Below are 20,718 nucleotides of genomic sequence, written 5' to 3'. Positions count from 1 at the left end.
TTCATCTATTATCTAGATGAATAGGAATAGGGGCAACTCACCTTTTTTTTCATTTAGTCTTTTTCTTTCATTTTCTGTGGCCATTTTGCACAAACCTCTCCCTTTTATGAAATTAGTTGGCTTGATGTTGCTATCGTACTCCTAGACTTTGACAATCCATACAACTATTTTGTTCCATTTCATTTCATGTTGAGTAAGGATAGTTTTTACTTCTATATGTGGTACATATACAATAGAGTGTGAATTTAATATATAAAATCTAAATTTTTTTATAGCTCTAACCACAACACATGCATGTTTCTCTATAGGAGAGTACTTTTGCTCATGTTTTTTCAACAAAGTTCTTATTAAGGCAATCAATGCTTCTATCTTCTCTTCATTATATTGGGTTATGATGGTAGATAGAGTTGTTTTAGAAGCGTAACAATAGATATTGTACTCCTTACTAAAACCTAGGTAAGACAATGTCAGAGCTTCAACTATAGCATATTTGATTTGATTAAAGGATGCCTTCCCTTCTTTTGTCCACTTGAAAGTAGTATTACTTTTCAACATATCAATTTTTTTTTGTTATCTCTGAGAAATTAGGGAGAAAGCTCCTTAAAAAGTTGATTTGACCGATAAATTACCTAACACCTATTTTGCTAGAAGGCAACAACAACTGTTGGATAACTTTGACTGATTTCATATCAATACGAATGCCTTCCTTGGGTACAATATGTCCTACTAACTTGCCTTCAATAACTCCAAAAATATATTTCTTTGGATTTAATGAGATACTTTGCTGTCTGCAATGCCACAATACACATTCCAAATGGTAGGCATGCTCCTCCCACTTTCTTGAGAAGACAACTAATTCATCAGGATAAATGAGAATGATTTTATTTCTAAAATTTCCAAAAGAGAGGTTCATTGCTCTTTGGAAAGTAGTCCCTGCATTTATAAACTTAAATAATATTCTATTATAAGAAAAAGTGCCCCATGGAGTGGTAAAAGCCATTTTGTGTTGATCTTTTGGCACAACATTAATCTGGTTATAAACAAAGAAGCCATCAAGCATAGACATCATCATAGAACCTCAGCTTATAAACAAAGAAGCCACCAAGCACAAACATCATCACAAAATCTAAAATTGTTTGCAATCCATAACTGGAAGCTGATAGTTATCTTTAAGAGAGGTTTGATTGAGATTTGAAAGTCAACACAAATTTTTATTTCACCATTCTTCTTTCTGACTAGAACTATATTCCCAACCTAAGTAGAATGATGGATAAGATAAATAATTCTAGCTTTGGGCATCTTATCCACCTCCACAAAAATGGTATCTACTATTTTTGAGTTGAATTACCTCTTCTTTTGTCTAAACGAAGTGAAATCAGGCTTAAGAGAAATACAATGCTCGAAAACACAATAGATGCGAAATCCTTGAGATCATCATAACACCAAACAAAGACATGTTTGTAATTTTTAAGAAGTTTTGTGAAATTTCACTTCTCTTTCTGATATAGAATTTCCCTATCAATACAACTTTAGGATTGTCTTGTGATCCAATATTCAATTTTTCATAATCTGAAGAATTGTATGATTATCGTTCAACTTGCCTTTTCACACATCGGTCATGTTTATCAAATATCTTTTTAGAGAAACCAAAACCTTAGGAATGGTATTCCCTTTCAATGGCAAAATTTTAGAATCTTTTCCTAGTTTCTCATTAGCTTATTGACTTGTAGCAGATTGAGCTCCTTCAAAGAATAGATTTGAAAGTGATCCATTTCCCTCCAAGAAGGAAATGACATGTTTGTCATCATTGAAGATTTTCCAATATTGTTCATTATCGATAACACTTGGTTTGTAGATCATCCCAACAAGATATGCATCTTTCTCAAGCTCAGGATATGCAATCAAAAGTGAAGTTGAAACAACAAGACAATTTTCTTTGGAGTTTTTCTCTTTTGGGGATTGCTTGTATTAAGAAAGCATTGAAATTCTCTATATCATCTCAAACCTTGTTCCCATAATTTTGGTCTCTTGTTCTTGGTTTGGAACTGATTTTTTACTTGATTCACCACTAATTCAACATCAACAATAAATTTTAGTTTCTTAATCCCCTTTTCTTTTGCAAATTACAAACCAACAAGGAGGGCTTTATATTTAGCAATAAGTCCGATTTCTCCTTTTCTTTATCATACGAGGATTCATCAACTATGACTTGTTCCTCTTTTACCTCAAGCTCCACCCTTTCTTGGTCATTTGACCAAATTTTTGCCAAATGATAGATCTATTTGGGAAGAATGAAACAATAATAGGACAAGAGGATTCAGGAGATAAGAGAAAATGACAGGTTTGTTGAGTTTCTTGCACATAAATTAATGTTTGAGGGGGTTGCCATAGAGAGTGATGGGTTGATTTTCCTCAATTATAGGTTCTTGTTAAGGGCGAAAACTCTAAAAATTATAATATCACATTTAATGGGTTTACTGAAGGATTTAGGAAGCTCACCTTTCTTGAATCATATAAACTTGTATTTGGGGACCTCTTCTTCCATAGTTTGTTTTGGAATGAAAGGGATTGGTTGGGATTTTGATGCTTGGGAAAGAAAAATCTTCAAACACTCAAGCTCCATTTTCTCCTCTTTGTAGCCACTTCCCTTGCAACATCCTCCTCATATTGCCTCCTTTTTGTCTCCAACTCCTGCTTGTGAAGATAGGCTTGGTAAACCCACCATCCTGCTACAAGTTCAACTCTTGCTTTTACTTAATAGTCCTCATTTTCTCTTGAAAATTAAACATTATATTCTTGAAACTCATGTTGTAACATTCTAGGTTGGATATAAGAGTAGCTATGCTAGATGAAAATAAAAAAAAACTTATTGGGGTTGGTTAATATGGTATGCATGCTGATTGGAGGTTTGAGCAAGGGTGGGTGGATGGTAAGCATATTGATGATGTTGGTAGCTTGTTGTTAATGAGCTATTTTTGAGTGAAACCAACACTATGGTTGTTTTGATATGGCTTCTAATAAGGTATATAAACAACACTTTCACATAATGAAGGATGATAAGGCATGTTTCCATGAAATGAAGACACATTGAAGCATCTAAACAAGCTATAAATTCATGAAAATCTCTTCTAAAACAAGAAAATCAAGTTTGATTTTTGCAAAAATAAATACATACCAACACTTGTCTACTTGAAATCAATAGATATTCTTCCGAGTCATTAGGTGTGTGTAAAATGTGCCTCCAAAGGTAGTAATTACTCATATATATATACTAAATATCAACAATGCATGAAATTTTTTTAGATTGTATCAGTCTAAAATATCCCATCGTACATGCCAAAAAATGTTATCGACAAGGTATGCGTTGTACACTATTAGATGTTGAGAGGGTGGGGGGTGAATCAACATACACTAAAAATTGATCAGATTTAACCTTCTACTTATTGTTCATTCCATGTACCTCATGCATGAAAGTAAATAATTGAAACCACAAAAGCAACCACACAAGAACACCAATATTTTTATGTGGAAAACCTAAACTAGGAAAAACCATGGTGAGAGCTATCTCACTATATGAAAATCAACTTACAATGTTTAGGCTAGAGGTCAAGGAGCTCACTACCCCTGAGATGAATTGAAAAGTTAAGGCACAAAAACTTAGGGAAAGATACAAAAGGGGCTTGCAAACATCAATTGAAGACAACTTATTTAGGGAAAGATACAATACTTATAATAGAAATACATCAATAGGGTTGAATTGTAAAGAACCATATCCATTGAAATGCTGATCATAGTTCAAAATACATCGAAAACTATTTTCATCATTTCTCTAATACACTTCTGTACCACTGTACTATTTCACATTTTCTTTGCACAATATACACAACATACATTCATGTTCCCATAATGATTCCATCCTTTATATACCAACCATAACCTCAATGACATCAGTTAGTTTGGTCTAATTAGATGTAATGTGTAAATGCAACACTGTCAACCCAAAAACAAACTCCAATGCAATGTGAAAGACAAAATGAGATGTATGAGGCATCACACCTTGTTGTCCATCCTAAATCATCACCTGTAGATCCACACACAAGTGCATAGACCAAAATATTACAGGTCAAGCGAAAAAGATAAAGCGGTTAAGGTACACCACTACAACTAACACCAACTATGATATAGAGCACCAAAGATGCATGTCGATGCCCAATATGGCATCACCAAATGTCCACAACACTAAAGGATTGAACCACATCACTAGGATACTAGTAGACATAGGAATGCAACACATTCTTGTACATTGACACTGAAATAGTCACACATGACTGGACATCAATTGCAGATCCCAAAAATCAACACCAAAGATCCAGGTAAAACCATGATACACCTTTAAGCCTTTTGAAGCATCAAAAAATATATTGCAAGATTACATTGCTATCCCACTATAACTACACTATACTATACCATATCTAGACCAAAGAATGTAACCAAGGTACACATCCAATCAACAAATTTGACATAATGACAACACGAAATCATATTTGCAACAATATCCCCCTTTGTCATTAATGGTGACACTTTAGCCAACTTCAAAATAAATCCCCCCTTGACATCAAAGACAAAGGGTGTCTTACAACAAAATTCAACAAACTATATACAAATTCCCCTATCTACAAGACTTCATCAAAACTAGAACCCAAAAACTGTATTACCAACTCTTTGAAGTATGCATTGATGTGTTGTTGTGGTTGTCATTAATGTCAAACTTGATGTTCTAGATTGGACCAGAATGTTTATGGTTCGAAATGTCTGTGGTGCAGAGTTATCTTGATGTGTTGCTATTATTGTAGTTGTTCTATTGGTTGTTCTGAAGTGCTTGGGTTCAGAATTTGTTGTTGGTGTTGAGTGTTATTGTTATCTTCATTGGGTATAGTTTTGGTATCATGGATATGATGGTTCTGTGGTTCAAAAACATATTTGTGTTCTCTAGGCATTCTGGAATTGACCGTTGCTAGTTGTGAGATTCTATGTTTGACCTATCCTTAGGTCCGAGTATGATTTGCGGATGCTTGTTTGATATGTTATGGGTCTCACCGTAGTGTGTTGAGATCCGAATTATAATTATTTTCATTGGTGAGTATGTTCTTGACTGTTAATTGCTTATATGGATGCATAGCATGTGGATATGCTGTTCACTAGGTTTTGGTAATTGCAGATTAGTGAATTGATCTTTGGAAGATGTGTTTTGGTTGCCTCTTTCTCCTAGAGTGGACCAATGTGTGTATTTTTGGTTTGGAAAGTGTATCTTGATTCAAGCCAACTTTGTTTAAGCTTTGATGATCTATCTTGTATATAAGGATGAGTGTGATTGAGTTAAGAATATGTGTATGAGGTGTGGAGTGTAGATGTATGATGTGAAGATAAGCAGTGAGGTTCAGTAAAGAGCAGAAGAAGAGTTGTATTCAAATGATATGCAAGCTGTGCTGAGATTGTGACATAGATTTGAGATAGAGTGTTGGCAGTTGAGATAAGAGTTGTGGGTGCTGATGTCTGTTTCTTGATGCAAAGTTCAAGGACAACTTCATGATCAGAAGATCCTTATTTTCATATCATTCTTGTATCTTTCCTTGAGTGTAGTTAACTTCAAGTTTTGCAAGTTCTCTTTTTTATCTTGCTCCATGAGCAGTTAGCCTTGGTGTACAAGTCCAAAGTAGTTAGCTATTTTTTTTGTTATCTGATATACATAGTGGATATATTTTGTGGGCAGGTGCTCACCGTGTTTTTTTCTTGTTTGGGTTTTCCACGTATAAATCTTGGTGTTCATGCATTGGATATGTGTTAAAGTTTATTTGTTTATGTGCTGCATTTAATTTTTATTTTGGAGTGATTCACCCCCCCTCCCAATCCTGCCTTGGGTTTAACAATTGGTATCAGAGTGAGGTTACTCTTGAGTAAGCTTAACTGCTTGAGGTAGATCCGGTATGGCACAAGACGTGAATTGGAAATTTCCTATCTTTGATGGTACAAATTTTCTGTACTGGAAGGAGAGAATGGAGTCACATTTGGAGACATTGCAGAATGGAATTTGGAGAATCATTCAGATTGGATATACACCCCCGCAAGGTGGTGCTCAGACTATAGATGAGATAAAGTTGAAGCAAGCTAATGCAAAGGCTAGAGTGATAATTCTCAATTGTATAAGTAATTCAATGTTTGGAAGAGTAAAAGAATTGAAGGAAGCAAAAGCTGTATGGGAAAAGTTGTGTTTGGCATATGAAGGAGATCCAAAGACAAAGTAGGCTAGGCTGATGAATTTAAAGAAGTATGAATATCTGAGAATGCTGGAAGATGAAAGTGTTGAAAACTACATTCATAGAGTGACTGTTATTTCTGATGGAATTAGAGCTATCGATGGGCATTTGGAATAATGTGATGTTGTTCATAAGATCTTGCTAACTTTGTCTAATTCCTACAAGTTGTAGAGATGTTCTATACAAGAGACCAATGATTTGAGTAAATATACTTGTTTATGGTGAAAATGGATAACAATATTGACGATATTGAAAGGCTAAATGAATTCAACCACAAAACCCTAGCCTAACAACAACAAAGATCCACCATAACATATGAAGATTACCTAAGACAATGCAAATCAAACGAAATCACAAAGATTATACCATCACATGTCCAATAGGGTTTGGATCTCCATTCTTCCTATCTCCATTGATCTTGTTTGATGTATTTGCTCTCAGATTTTATGTGCACAAGAGCTCAACAAAGAACGAAATGTGGTTGCAAGTAGGATCGCATATGCCAAGTAGTCAATTGATCAAGTAGTTAGGGTTTGATAATGAAGGAAGTATCTCCTTATATAGAAGACACTATATGAAATGGAGGGATAAGATTGAGAGGTGTAAAAGGAGGTCGGCTATGATTAGAGGGTAGGTAAAAGAAATAATAAAATAATGAAAGGGGTAGGTAGTGTATGAATTAAGAGATGAATGACATGTGTCATAGGTAGAAAAGGCTAATGAATTAATTAAATAAATAAAGATTTATTTAATTAATAGAAGAAGTGGGATCAATTAAATAAATAAGATATTTATTTAATTTAGGAAAAGGATAATATAAATAAATAAATGTATTTATTTAAATGAGAAATAAGGCTAGAAGAGGATAAATGAATTAATTAAATAAATAAAGATTTATTCAATTAATAGAAGAATTAGGCTAAAGTAATTAAATAAATAAAATATTTATTTAATTAGACTGGACAATTTTGGGTGTCTACATTTTGCCCCTCTTTGAGACAATGCGGCTTGTCGCGTTGTTTCAAAGAAGATAATATGAATTGATACAGAGTTGCCCCAAGATGGGAATGATATGCCCCCTCGAGAGATTGGATGAAAAAATGTCTGAAAAGATCGCAGACAATCTCTCGATAAGAAAGAAAGGGATAGAATGGACTGACTGGATAAAGTGACAGAGTCACAGGATAATGAAGACTGACTCGGGAGACGAGGGCTAGGGCTAGGGTAGTCTATAAGATAGACCATGAGGGAAATACATCCTCATTGTCATCTACACCTCCAAGAGATTAGAGTGCAGAGAGTGAAAAGTGCAGCACCAGTTAGCAGCGATGGCTTTGGTTCACAGATTCGACCGCGTTCACTGATTCTAGAGGCTAGCAGAGGCAGGAGAGCTAGTAAGTACCGCAAAACCTCCTTGTACTTTGATGCATTTATTGTTGTCATTAATGCATGCTAGGTAATGTAATAAATGTGTGTTTATGTCAGGAAAGCGCGTTTGTGTCAAAAAATGTGAATTTGTGTCTTCTAGGTCAAATCGACAGTTCTGTGATGAACATACGCTGTCAATTGGATAAGCTACTAAGAAGACACAAATTCACATTTTTTGACACAAACGCGCTTTCCTGACATAAACACACATTTATTACATTACCTAGTAGGCCCTCTAGGGAAAACTACTAAGAGGATACACTCAAGCAGGCCCTCTAGGGAAAACTAGGATAGCAAATAGGGCTAGGATTGACAATTCTATGATAGAACATATGTTGCCAATTAGGAAACTACTCAAGAGGATTCACTCAAGCATAGCCCTATGATAGGATAGATCAAGGCATTTTGTGATGAACAGTGAGTACCAAGATATAGTACTTTGTGATGAACAGGGAGTACTAAAATATGAGTAACACTTTGTGATGAACAGTGAGTGCAAATGTGAGCAGCACTTTGTGATGAATAGGGAGTGCCAAACACGTAGTACTTTGTGATGAACAGGGAGTACCACTAGGATAGAAGCAACACTTTGTGATGAACAGTGAGTGCCACTAGGACTGAGATGATTGATTTGTGTGACTACAGGAGTATTTGCCTATGCTGGAGTCACGGGAGAGATTCCCATCGACTCAGAGGTTGCGACCTGAGTTGACAGCCGAGGACCGAGCTGCGATTAAGGCTATGGGATTGAGACATATTCTGCATGTGCCTGAGTTTCGGGCGAACATGGGATTGCTGACTGCACTGGCGGAGAGATGGCACTCAAAGACATGCACGTTCCATTTGCCAATGGGGGAGATGACAGTCACCCTGGAGGATGTATACAGGATTATGTGAATACCGATCGATGGGGAGCTAATTCTGTACGATCGAGATGGAGACATGGATGCATTGAGATGAGTGTTTCAGGATCCGAGACTGGAGATGAGGGTGGGACATGTGGCATGGGATACCATGACATGGACAGGATTAGCACTACTAACAGTGTTGGTAGGAGTGATCAGTGGGTTCCTCTGTCTGGATAGGGCGACATGAGGATTGGTTGCGGGATCGGGGAGGAGGAGGAGAAGAGGAGGATGAGACAACTAGGCTCATGAGACAGAGGGGATAGGAGAGATGATCATGGGGCGGGTCCTTCTAGGGCTCAGACTCTGTCGAGGCCAGTCGGCTTCGAGGGAGGGAGTTCATCGTAGCCGTAGAGGGCTCCTATGTATCAATTTTGTACCATTTTGTATGATGATGTAGACACCTTTGGGTGATTGTAGCCATATGATTTTGACATCATTGTATCATGAAACTTATGATTATATATATGAGATGATTCATCTTTGCGGTAGCTATATGCATGCGTACCTATGTGATGTATGTTTCTATGTGATGCTTATGATATGGATGCAAATATGTATATGATGAAATACAATATTTTTTTCCTTTATGTTTTTAATATGTGTATGCATGATGTAAATGTGAATGTATGTAATGCAGATGAATATGATAATGCAAATGTAAATTGTGCTAACAGGTGTTGTGTGCAGGATGTGATGCAGTTGTGATATCTATATGTATGTATGAAATGCTTATATGTGGTAATGCAGGTGCAACTACATGAAATGCAGATTTTTTTTTTTTTTTGGTGTGTCATTATACTCAGTCATGTGATAGTAGGCTATGTGGACTCGAGAAGGATGATGGAAGTCAATCAAGAAAGGGGGATGGAAGACAGAAGATATGAAAGTGAAAGAGCTTCTTGTGCGTTATCATCATTGAGCTTTATTATGGCAAGTAGGTTATGACAATCGAGGCATATGTTCAACCTAGAAAGTCATTGTACCTGTTTGCATGGAGATAAGATAGTCACAAACAAGAAATGCCCCAGTTTACACTAGACTCACAGTGTCCTCATATCCTTGGACAAGTCATAGCATTACTAAGAGACAATCCATAGACATCAAAGACAAATAGGTGACGATACCCCATCCTCGCCTTTCTAGTCAAAGACATCTTGGAAAAGCTAAAAGACATGTCACCAAAAGATAAAATCAAAAAAGAAAAGCAAGACTTGACACCAACATCCACTGTAGTCCTCAAGTTTAGTGTCTCTTGTCACTTGTATAAGTCTGTTTGATTGTGGTCACAATGTTTACTTTCACAAAAAGGATAGATAGCATTGAACCATAATGTTGTCTGAGTCTGTTGAAAGATTTGATTTGTTGAAGCCCATTGTTGCTACTGTGTCTCATCTGAAACTGACTGAATCCATGAAACTGATACTTTATTGTGGAGAAGATGAAACTTTATTGCAGATTTGTGATGCAAATGTTGCTTTATTGCGGATTGTGCGCGAATAGACTGAAGGAAGCTAGAAGAAACTGTACTCCTCAAAACATGTGATGTTCTCAGTTCCACACCCATCACTAGACGTAGGATTTGCCTTAGCCATAGATAGGATCTGATTTATTATGGATGGAAAGGGAGGTGAAAAGGGAGGTTTATTATGAATGGCTAACCAATCTTGGGTAGATCAATAACAAGCCATGATGGGAATGGGTAAGTTTATTATGAACGAATAGGTTGTGAGTGTGTGCAAAGTGAAAGGATGAAAGTGAATCCTGAAGGAGGGAGGAGCAATGTCTCTACGCATGGCGCTGGTGACCCAGTTTTCACCATGGTACTTGCCCAGGGCACCACCGAAGTGGTTTGCACCGTTGGACAAAATTATTTCTCTTTACTTTTTTCGATTTTCCAATGTTTTTTTTTTTGTGTCACAAGGCGCCTGTTTGTTAGGTTTTCACCAAATAATGATTTTTTTGTTTTATAATTTTTTTTTGTATTTTTGAAATTTTTGAATTTTTTTGTATTTTTTGAATTAGGATACTCTGAAGAGCTATGTGTAAAACCTGCGAAGGTGCATGCTGTTGATAGGATCCTCCAAAGGTTCACCTTCTGTAGTTGAGAGCTGATATGCCCCAGATCCATATGCTGTTGTAATGATGTAAGGACCAAGCCAATTTGGTTCGAACTTGCCCTTCTTCTCTCTGTCTTGCTGATTTTTAGGATTTTCTTTGAGAACCAAGTCACCTACCTCAAGTGTGTGAGGCTTGACTTTATGATTGTAGTTGTATTGTTCCTTGACTAAATGATATGTAGCTTGAGTGATTGTCTTCCTTGATGAAGGAACTGAGATAGAATTACTAGTGTGTGGACTACATAGGTCCATATGCGTGTCACCTAAAGAAGTTTGGACATCTCTGGTAACAAAGTCCTTCAAGGAAGCTCCATTAAAGGTCCATGATGTATCGCCAGAAGGTAAAGGATGTGTGGAACAAGTGGATAATTGATGAAGGCTTATGATTGTGAAAAGAAGTGAAAGTAGGATAGCATGATAGAGACTTAGGATCAACAAGTATTCTTTTTGACTTGAAATTTTATAACTTTTGCCCCCAGTTATTTTGATATTAGGGGAGATCAACTCTTGCTCTTTTTTCTTCATATGATTTTTATCCTTGACTTTGATTTTTGCAGAGTCCAACAGCTTTTGATTTTGATTTGGACTAAAGGACTTTTCTTTATTATTGACTTTTAGATTTTTCTTTTCATAGCTTGATTTTTTATTCCCAATAAGTAAGGGCTTTTGTGATTCTTGTTGATCCAAGTTTGGGAGAGGAGTGGAAATGGAATGAGTGGATGAAATGGTAAAGCTATGTGAGTTCTCAAGAGGGTTGGCAATACGCTCAATAGATTCTTTGCTAGAACCACTCTTAGGATTATTGATATCAAGAGATGCTTGCACCACTAGAGGAGATTTGCATTTGGACTTAGTAGCCACAACACTAGGTGGTTCACACCCAATTCCTTGCAAATTGTTTATAGATTGTTCCTGTAGACTGAATGTCGTAGGAGACAGTGGGAGTTGATCAACATGAAAGATATACTCACCACATCCCATGTCTTTAATCTTGAACTTGTCTTTCAACTCTGTTTGTTTTGATGTAGAAGCTTTCAAGGATTCTGGATCCACATATGCTGAAGAAGGAATAGCTTGTCGATTGACTGGGATTGTTATTTTTGATTGAGGTTGTAGATTGTTGCAATATATGAATGGATTTGGATTAGCTTTGATGGTCACTTCAACTCCATTGTGTGGAAACTTGATACATCGATGATATGTTGAGGGAATAGCTCTCATTTCATGAATCCATGGACATCCTAGCAATATGTTGTATGTGAGATCTAGGTCTAGGACTTGACAAACCACATCCTTTGTAACTGGCCCAAGTTTGAGAGGCAAGGTGACTGTGTCTTTGGATGAATGTTCTTCATCATCATATGGTTTGATGGTAATTTTGTTTGTAGAATTCATAGCTTTATCAGAATATCCTAATTGTTTAATAGTGCTTAATGTACAAATGTTTAGACCTGCTCCTCCATCTATCAGGACTCGCTTTATTCGATGTTTGTGTATGAAGGCTTCAATGTGTAACGGTGCATTATGTGGTTGGCTCACAGAGGCGTCGTCGGCTTCTGTGAATGTAAGCGAGTGTGGAATGGAAAGGTATCCCACCATGGCTTGAAACTTGTCCACATTCAGATCAGCAGGAAAGGCAGTGTCTCTCAAGATTTTGTCAAGAATAGCTTTATGTGTGGGGGATATGCATAGGAGCTCAAGAATGGAGATGAGCGCGGGTGTCTTCCCTAATTGTTCTACATGGTCGTACTCAGGCTTTGTTGATGAAGAAGGGGTGTTTTTGGCTAAAGCACCTTGCAAAGTGAATTTACCTCGACAGGTTGTAACATGACATTCAGAGGTTGGTTCAGAAGAAGATCCAACACCTTTTAGGACAATCTTGGGTCTTCGGCTAGAATTCTTAGGGTTTTTGTCCTTAATGATAATGGTAGAGACGTAATTGTCCATCAAAATGTGATTGATAGTTGAATCATAGTTATAGGTTGCTCTGGTATAGTTGGTTTGGTCATCTGTGGCTTTAGCTTTTCCCTTGTCATGCTTTGGGAATGGTTCCTTAAACATTTCATGTTCTTGATTGGATGAGTGTCCTTCAATCTCAATGTCACCTCTATCAATGAGATCTTGTATGATGTTCTTCAGTCGATGACAATTTCCTGTCTTATGACCCTTGCTCTTATGAAATTCGCAACACTCATCATCATTCCACCAATTTGGTTTAACCTTTGGTTCATATGGAGGAAAATCTGGAATAGTGATTACCTTGTTTGCCACTAGCTTTTTGAAAACTGACTCAAGTGGTTCTCCCAATGGGGTGGTATACTTCCTTCATGATTTAGAAGTTGTTTGAGTATTCACCTGATTTGATCCGAAAAAAATGAATTTGGGTCGCACTGTATTGGCATCAACAACACCATCATTGACTTTGTTCTTGTTTTTATTCCAAAATCTTGGCTTGTCTTTTCCTTTAAAGTCATCTTTGTTTTCCTTGAATATCTTAATGACTCCTTGTTCAATTAGGACCTTTTCTATCGCTAAGCCTTTTTCAATGACGTTGTTGAAGGTGGACAAACAAGCTTTCCTTAGATCATAGCCAAGGTCTTTGTTAACATTCTAGGTGAACATTTCTACCATTTGTTTTTGTGGAATTTCACAAGAGCATCTACTGGCTAGATTCCTCCATCTTTGTAAAAATGATGAAAAAGACTCTCCATCTTTTTGCTTGGTGTTGCACAAAGTAGTGACTGATATGTCTGTCTCTATGTTGTATGAGAAATGTTGGATAAATGCCTTTGCTAGGTCACCCCATGACTTAATACCAAGTGGAAGTTGGGAGAACCATTCCATAGCTTGATCACCGAGGCTTTATGGGAATAATCTCATCAAATATGTCTCTTCTGCTGCTACCTCAATGCAAGCTATGAAAACATATCTTATGTGTGCCTTAGGATCCCCTTTTCCTCTATACTTATCAAACTTAGGTGTCACAAAGTGTGTAGGAAAAGGAGGCATTGTAATGCTTTTGTCAAATGGATAGGGACATATGTCTCTCATTGTGTATGTTGGCTTCGATGTATTTATGTCCTCCATTTTCTTTTGTAAGTCCTTGATTTGTTGCTCCAAATTGCTCTTAGGTGGAGATTGACTTCTTGAACCATACCCCATGCTTGAGGCACCAATTGGAGGAGAAGCATGTTGCATATATGGATGATATTGATCATACACATGTTCATATGGAGGAGGTCTATAGTGATGCTGCATATATGGACCACTTGGTATAGATTCATGTTGAGGAATGAAATATCTATTTTGTCCATGTATACCATACTCTACAAGAATGTCATGTTCTATTGTGTTGCCCCCAAATTTGACACGGGGTTTCCTTGTGTCCAAATTTTGAGCATGCTTTTGAATATCCAATTGCTTTGGTGGTTGATCCTTAGCATTCATATGTGATTGAGCATATTTCTCTGCATAAGACTTCCATAGTGGTTTGCGAAGGTGAGTATCATATGCTTGACCATGTGTATGTGGGACCTCTGGTTTTTGAAACAAAGATGATGGTGATTCAGACACAAGATGTGGTATTCTATTGCCTCCAGTATTAGGCCTCCTTTGATCCATGTTGGAGTGAGGTTGTTGCAAAGGTCGATTTTCCATTATTTGAGACATGTCAAAATCATGAGGTATCTTGGCTCCACTTTGTGCCATCATTTGTAAGAAGTATTGTCTATCCCTCCTCATTATTTCCTCAACCAATCAATTGAAACGGGGATCCATAATGGATTCTTCCACATCTATTGAATGTATTGAAAAGTTGTCCATATTGTCATTATGTGTGTCATTGTTGTTTGTAGTGTCCATGTTCTCAACATTTGGAATGTTTCTATAGGCATCCATGTCAGGTAATGTAGTATGATCAGAATTGACAAAGATATCATTGTCATACTCATAAGAACTCATGTTTGCGGACTCTTGAGCCTCTTTAGTTTCTCTCCTAGATTTTTGAAGATGGGTTTCAACCATGAACTAGGTATTGATCGAGATGTGTGAGACTAGATGAAAATGGAAAGAGTATGGAAGACCAAGAGTTGGATGGAATGTAAATGAATTTGAGGTGTACTTGTAATGTCCAAAGTGTAAGACGAAGTATGTATGTAGTAGAGTAGGTGTGACTTCCAAAGAGAGGATAGTTTCTCTTGATGAGGTAAGTTGACCTTGACTCTAAGTAAGACCAAATGAGACCCAAAGGTGATAGACCTTGATGAGGGACCACTTAGCAAAATTTTGTTGTATATAGTGTGTTGACAAAGTATGATGAGGACAAGCAAGTGACCTTTTGACTCAAGTTTAGACAAATGTGAATGTAATGTAAGGTGTAAATCAATGATGGACTTTGTGAGACCCAAAGACAAGTTGAATGCTAGATGAAAACCTGGAGAAACAACCTAGGAAGCTCAAGAATTCCGAAACTGATTGCTCTTGTTTGCTAGACTGTAAAATTTTTCCAATTTGTGAAGTTGTTGGTTGTGACCAAATCTGAATGTTTGACTGTTTTTCGTGACAAGAGGACACAATGTTGATGAGTACTCAATGTTTGCAAGTGTTTAGACTCAAAATGACTCCAAGAAAAGTGTGTTGTTTGATGTAAAAATGTTTTGCATACACTTGAAGACACAAAAGACACAATGTTTTGTTGTTTGGTCTTGAATGTTTTGAATGTTTAAAATAAGTCAAGCACAATTCTTATGGCTGGCCAAAACAATAGTTGTTGATCCCACATGAGGTTTTACCCCCGAGTCTACGCTATTCAGAGCGGATACTTAGATACTTGACTTCACTGGCTCCACCCTCGGCACTCACTTCTCGGGTTAGCCAAGCATCAGTCCCCATGAAAACTCCCCGTGGCAAACTTTGTATCTCTACTAAGAACCGTATGTGTGTGGGCCGCTACGAGAGGTCCGACCTCCTGCCTCAACAACTAGAAGGATTTTGGCTTCTAAAACAAAAAGGTGCTAGTAAGGGCATCCGCTCGTATGGCCATACATGCGGTACTTTCAGCTCTGTAAATACAGAAGGCTCCCAGTCGGTAGGGGTTACGCCCTACAACTGATCAAATAAATTTGATCAAACGGGTTTATGGGGAGACATAGTGTCGGTATGAACTAATCAGCACACGTTATCCATAGTTTTCACCATGAATACAGTTGTTTATAGTGGTTCGGAAGAGGTGGGTTTCCCTCGCTACCACTTGGGTCATTCTCTTCTCACTAGTAGTCCTAATGACCACACGGGAAGACAGGCCCTCTAAAGATTAAACAAAAAGAGCCTATTGCTCAAGACACAAAAGACAATGATTCAATTTTAGTGCACCAATTGAAGTGTTTGCTAATCTATGAAAACAAGGCACACAATAAAAATCCAAAAACCCTTGCCAAGGACCTGCAACAAAGATTTATTAGTAGTTTGGATTTGTTTGAAATAATCACCCCTTCCCGCAAGCACACACGTTAGGTAAATTTTAGATCCAAAAGACTTTGTGAAATAGGGGCCTTCAACAATGCATTTTGTTGACCAATTCAAAGATTTGATTCATCATAAAAAAATATCACCTGTAAAATTTCAAGAGATTTCCAGAAATGTAAGAAAATCCAAAAAATTTGCTAATTTGCTCCAAAAATTATTTTTTTATGAAAAATCATAAAAAATTCATATAAAATGCAAAATCGATCCAAAAAATCTAAATTTTTTACTGGAGAGTCCTAATGGTCTTCCAAACTTGCATAAAAAAATTTCTGCAACAAATCCAAGCAGTTTGTGAGATCTAAGTAAAATAATGCAAAACCCTAATTTTCAAAGATCTGATTTTTGAGGAATGATTTTGCATCAAATTTAAAATCACAAAGAATAGATCCTGTGTATAATTCTGAGAGATTTCCACAAATGTAAGAAAATCCAAAAAATTCGCTAATTTTCTCTCAAAATTAATTTTTTATGAAAAATCATAAAAAATTCATGTAAGTTGAACAAATAATCCAAAAAATATGAAAATTTTACTAAATCCTTCTAATGATTTTTCTGACCTGTAGAAAAACTTTGATGCCAAAATCCAAAGCCGTTTGTGAGATCTGATCAAAATAAGGAAAAACCTTAATTTTTAAAGATCCGATTTTTAGGGAAATATTTTGAATCAAAATTAAAATCACAAAGAACAGATCCTATGTATAATTCTAAGTGATTTCCAAAAATGTAAGAAAATCTGAAAAATTCTCTCATTTGCTCTCAAAATTAATTTTTTATGAAAAATCATAAAAAAATCATAGAAAATGAAAATGTGCTCCAAAAATTTTGAATTTTGTATTGAGATCTTCTGATACTTTCTTCAACCTGCAAAAAAAAGTTGGTGCAAAATTTCTTAGCTGTTTGTGAGATATGATCAAATCTCTCCAAGAACTTGATTTTGTGTCCAAAACCCTAGCTGCACAAGATTATTCTCCAAATTGTTTTACAAAACAACAATATATGGTTAGAAAAATCTGAAAAAAACATAGATCAAACAAAAATACATGTCCCACGGGGCGTGCCAAAATGTATATGGTGAAAATGGAAACAATAATAACGATATTGAAAGGCTAAATGAATTCAACCACAAAACCCTAGCCTAACAACAACAAAAATCCACCATAACATATGAAGATTACCTAAGACAATGCAAATCAAATGAAATCACAAAGATTATACCATCACATGTCCAATAGGGTTTGGATCTCCATTCTTCCTATCTCCATTGATCTTGTTTGATGTATTTGCTCTCAGATTTTATGTGCACAAAAGCTCAACAAAGAACGAAATGTGGTTGCAAGTAGGATCGCATATGCCAAGTAGTCAATTGATCAAGTAGTTAGGGTTTGATAATGAAGGAAGTATCTCCTTATATAGAAGACACTATATGGAATGGAGGGATAAGATTGAGAGGTGTAAAAGGAGGTCAGCTATGATTAGAGGGTAGGTAAAAGAAATAATAAAATAATGAAAGGGGTAGGTAGTGTATGAATTAAGAGATGAATGACATGTGTCATAGGTAGAAAAGGCTAATGAATTAATTAAATAAATAAAGAGTTATTTAATTAATAGAAGAAGTGGGATCAATTAAATAAATAAGATATTTATTTAATTTAAGAAAATGATAGTTTAAATAAATAAATGTATTTATTTAAATGAGAAATAAGGCTAGAAGAGGATAAATGAATTAATTAAATAAATAAAGATTTATTCAATTAATAGAAGAATTAGGCTAAAGTAATTAAATAAATAAAATATTTATTTAATTAGATTGGACAATTTTGGGTGTCTACAATACTAATGATCAACTTATTGGTAGCTTATTATCCTATGAGATTTCATAAATGGATAAAGAGAAGAGAGAAAAGAGAGAAGTAGCATTTAATGTTTCAAGACTTGATGATTTGGAATGCAGTGGAAATCAAGATGAAGCTGCAACAAATTTTGTGAGAATATTGTAGTGAGACACTAGAAAATACAAAGGTAAGTTACCTCTAAAATATTTTTCTTGTGGTAGAACTGGACATTATGCTTTCAATTGCACTTACAAAGAAGATTATAAGAAATCATGTGTTAATGAGAAGAAGAACAAGTTTAAGAGACACAATTTTAATAGAAGAGAGAAGAAGGGCTTATGTTCTATCAAGGAGAATACATCAGAAGATGAAGTTGACGATGATTCGAATGAAGAATTCCTGTTTATGGCAATTAATGATAAGGAGAGTGCCTCTGAGAAACCGAAAGAGGAAAATATGTTAAGACTGCATTGCATGCTAATATAGAACCAAGTACATGGATTATAGACTGTAGATGTTCAAATCATATGATTAGTGATAAAGATAGGTTTATTAATCTCAAGAAGTGTGATGGAGTATTAGTGAAGTTTTCTGGAGAAGATGGTGCAACTACTTGAGGTATTGGAAGCATTTCAATTGATGGTAAGCATAAGAATGATGATGTTTATTATGTTGAAGGGTTAAGACATATTTTGTTAAGTGTTAGTCAAATGTGTAGACAAGGGTATGAACTTTTGTTTAGTAGCACCAAATGCATGATTATAAAGGAGAAGACTAGTAAAAGAGTTGTAGAAGGAGTTAGAACATGTGGAAATGCATATTATATCAAGGATAGAAAGGAGAACAAGTGTTTGCTAGTGTAGAAGGTTGATATTTTTCCAGTTGTTTCAAATAAGACAAGTAATCTAGGAGAGAGAAAAGAGAAGGAAACAAATGATGAAGAGGAGAATTCAAAGAAAGTTCCTGCTAAGTATGTTCAGAAGTATCAAATAATCAGAGATAAGACAAAAGGTGTTCAAACTAGAAGGAAGATTGTAGAAGCTCAAGATCAAGCTAATTATTGTTTTCTATCTATGATAGAGCCAAAGACCTATGATGAAGGAAGCAAAGATGAGAGTTGGGTAAAGGCAAAGGAAGAAGAACTGAATCAGATTCAAAAGAACAAGACTTAGGAGTTGGTACCTAGACCGGTGGACAAAAATGTAATAGGAACTAAGCGGGTATTCAAGAAAAAGTTGAATGAGAAAGGATAGGTGACAAGGAATAAAGCAAGGCTGGCATGTAAAGGATATTCTCAAGTAGAATATATATACTTTGAAGAAATTTTTTCTCTGGTAGCAAGGATGGAAGCTATTTGTATGTTTCTTGCATTTTCTTCTTACAAGAACTTTAAAGTTTATCAGATGGATGCCAAATCAACATTTTTAAATGGGGATCTAGAAGAAGTTTACATTGAGCAACCAGATAGATTCGGATTGACAGAAGATCTGAATATGGTTTGTAGACTGAAGAGGGCATTGTATGGACTGAAACAGGCACCCAGAACCTGGTATGCAAGTTTAAATAGGTATTTGCTTCAACATAATTTCAGGAAAGCTACAACATTTATTAATCCTTATTTCAAGATTGATGGAGATAAGTTGTTGATTGTTATATTTTATGTTGATGATAAATTATATTTGGAGGAAATGACGATCTATGTAAAGAATTTTCTAAAGAGACACATTATGAATTTGAGATGTCAATGATTGGTGAGTTGTTTGTCTTTCTTGGGTTGCAAGTTGTTCAATCAGAAGATGGAATTTTATTTCTGAGAGCAAGTATGTGAAGGAAATGTTGAAGAAGTTTGGTATTGATGATTCCAAATTGGTTACAACTCCTGTAACCATTGGACGTAAGTTGAATAAAGATGATGAGTCTTCAAAAGTTGAACAAAAGAAGTGCAGATCAATGATTGGTGGATTGTTGTATTTGACTACATCCAAAGCAATATCATGTAGGTTGTTTGTCTGGTAGCTAGATTTTAGGCAAATCCGAAGGTAACACATGAGCAAGATGCAAAAATAATTTCTAGATACTTGAAAGGTACTATGGAGTATGAACTTTGGTACAAAAAAGGTAGAGATTTTATGTTGAAAGCTTATACTGATGCAGGTTGGGATGAAAGTGTTGATGGCTGCAAGAGTACTAGTTGCGGGGCATTCTTTTTAGGGAATAAATTGGTCTCCTGGTTTAGTAAGAAACAAGATTCAGTTTCCCTATTTACTGCTAAAGCAGAGTATATCACAACAACATCTTGTTGTACTTAGGTAAAGTTGATGAGACATACTCCTAATGATATCAAGGTAACATATGATGAAACAATTTCTATTATGCGTGATAATATAGTGCAATAAAAATTTCAAAGAATCTAGTTATGCATTCAAGAACAAAGAATATTTCAATTAGATATCATTATTTAATGGAGAAAGTTGCTGAGAAGGAAGTTCAATTGGAATACATTTCTATGAAAGAGCAGGTTGCAAATATTTTCACAAGGGCATTGACAAAGGGTACACTTGGGGTCATTGTCCCTCCTTATTCTAGCTACGTGCAA

Source organism: Cryptomeria japonica, chromosome 3 (genome assembly GCF_030272615.1).
Source record: "Cryptomeria japonica chromosome 3, Sugi_1.0, whole genome shotgun sequence".
Taxonomy (NCBI): Eukaryota; Viridiplantae; Streptophyta; class Pinopsida; order Cupressales; family Cupressaceae; genus Cryptomeria; species Cryptomeria japonica.
Note: the sequence above shows the minus strand (reverse complement) of the source record.